The sequence below is a fragment of the Mus caroli genome, chromosome 3 (assembly GCF_900094665.2).
Source record: "Mus caroli chromosome 3, CAROLI_EIJ_v1.1, whole genome shotgun sequence".
In the NCBI taxonomy this organism is placed as follows: Eukaryota; Metazoa; Chordata; class Mammalia; order Rodentia; family Muridae; genus Mus; species Mus caroli.
Genome location: NC_034572.1, coordinates 503,903 through 506,133, shown reverse-complemented (window position 1 = coordinate 506,133; position 2,231 = coordinate 503,903). Strand labels below are relative to the sequence as shown.

The window sequence follows — 2,231 nt, the reverse complement described above, 5'->3', positions numbered from 1 at the left end:
GTGGCCTCTCTGTGCACACATGAAATTTCTTAAAGGAAAAAGTGCAGTATTAAGGGAGCAGAGGTCTGATCACCAAAAATCAGCACAACAAAAACAACCAATAATGAATATTGAACACTAGAATTCAGATGTTCTAAGAGATGGAGTGCCAGTATTCAATTTTCATTTTGAGCACCACATTACAAAAGAACTATTTTAAAAATAAAAAAGGATTGAGGGAAAAGGAAAAAATAAAAAAAATAAAAGGAATTATCTAAACCATCTAGTGACCCACCCATCCTGATAAACTTTAATCACATCTTCTTTCTCCATTCCTAGTTCTTTCAGAGTAAGATTATCATCAATTCTTTACCTTCAAAGAGAAACCTGAGTGACTTCATTGGAACTCCCTGTCTTTGACAGTATGATTCTTTGACTTTCTTGAGATGTGTTGTCATTTTCACTTTGAAATGTATCTCACTGCTATCCGGTCCAATAATGAGGATACATTATATAATTTAATTAATACATTGAGTTTAATGTATTCTCCTTCCTTCTTATCACCTAAGTCCTTAGTTGAAGGTTTTGCCTCCTGGTCAGACATGGTGACAGTGGATTCACCCAGAGGTCTCCACACCACAATGGTCTCCAGCAGGCAGAACCGCACTCTGAGGTTTACAAATCTGTTCTTTCTTCACCCTATGGTATCTTAATTTACTATCATGGTTCAGTTCCCAATTCTGGACCATAGATCTTGTCAACTTGTCCTGCGGTGTCTGCTCAAAAAATTATATTTGTCTGACTGAGATCATTGTTCATGTTATTTGTGAGGTGATTCTTGGCCCCAACAAACTTCTATCTCAATTAGGTTCTAATAATAATAATAATATATGTTTAAATTATTAATTTATTTTAGAGTCCAGTTCGGGCCAAAATTTGTGAGGCTACATCCAGTGATAGTGTTTTCAGTGGCATGGTACCCACACAGCTCAAAGATATCACTCAATAGAAGACAGAAAGATATTGTATTCTGTTTTATCTTTTAAAACAACTATAGATAGGATCACCAGGTCTTAGACTTCACAATTAACATTGGTGGTCTTATGAGATCCTGAATTGTAACTACCTGTGCTTATTTACCATGCCAAGGTCACCAGATATAACCATGAGTAATTAAATCAAGTCAGGTTGGAGGTCCCATGGCCCACCTGAGGCTGTGGCAATTTTATTTAGAACAATCAGACATATTATGCCTTTATCAGAAATAGAATTATGGCAGTTTCCAGGATCAATAGAGTTGTGGATGCCAAGATACAGCAACATTTGCAAAATATACAGAGTATACAAGATTAATGTGAGACTATTTATCCTGTCAGGCTTCTTTGCTTCTTTGAATTCCAAAAGAACATACAAAGAAACAGAAACAGGCCTGAATGCTTCACTGCCTGAGGGAGTATATCAGTCTCTTAGGAATTAGAGGCACATTGTGCCCAAGTAAGTATAGACTCTAACCTGAGAAACATGCCTGTCAGTGCAGCTGGACCAAGACAACTCCATAGTTTCCTGCACCAACTTATTCACAGAGATTCTTCTCAAAATTCCACAGGTAAATGTCATTTTTTTCATTCTTATTAGTTACTTTATTTGCATTTCAAATGATATCCCCTTCCCATGGTTTACCTCCACAAGGCCCCTATCATCTCTTCACTCCCCCTGCCTCTATGAGGGTGCTCTCCCGCCCAATCCTGCCTCAGTGCCAGAGAATTCCCCTATTCTGGGACATCAACCTTATCACCAGACCAAGGGTCTCCCCTCCCAGTGATGCCAAGATAAGACAATTCTCTGCTACAAAACCTGCTAGAGCCATAGGTACCCCATGTGTACTCTTTGGTTGGTGGTTTAGTCCTTAGGAGCTCTGGAGGTTCTGATTAGTTGATATTGTTCTTCCTATGAGGTTGCAAAACCCTATAGCTGCTACAGTCCTTGCCCTAACTTCTCCAGTGAGATCCCAGAGCTTAGTCCAATGTTTATCTCTATACATCTGAATCTGTATTGGTCTGACTCTGGCAAAGCCTCTCAGGCGACACGAAATATATCCCTTTGTGGGGCAGTCTCTGTATGGCCTTTCCTTCAGGGTCTGCTCCACTCTTTGTCCCTGCATTTCCTTTGGGCAGGAGGAATTATGGATTAATATTTTTGAGGTGAGTGTGTGAGCTTGTCTTTTTTTTTTTTTTTTTTTTTTTTTGGTTTTT

At 38.9% G+C, this 2,231-nt stretch overlaps 1 pseudogene; it reads right to left on the bottom strand.

Annotated features, from left to right (window-relative positions):
* Window positions 1–249: 249 nt before the first annotated feature.
* LOC110290986 lies at window positions 250–583 on the bottom strand (annotated as a pseudogene).
* Window positions 584–2,231: the final 1,648 nt, after the last annotated feature.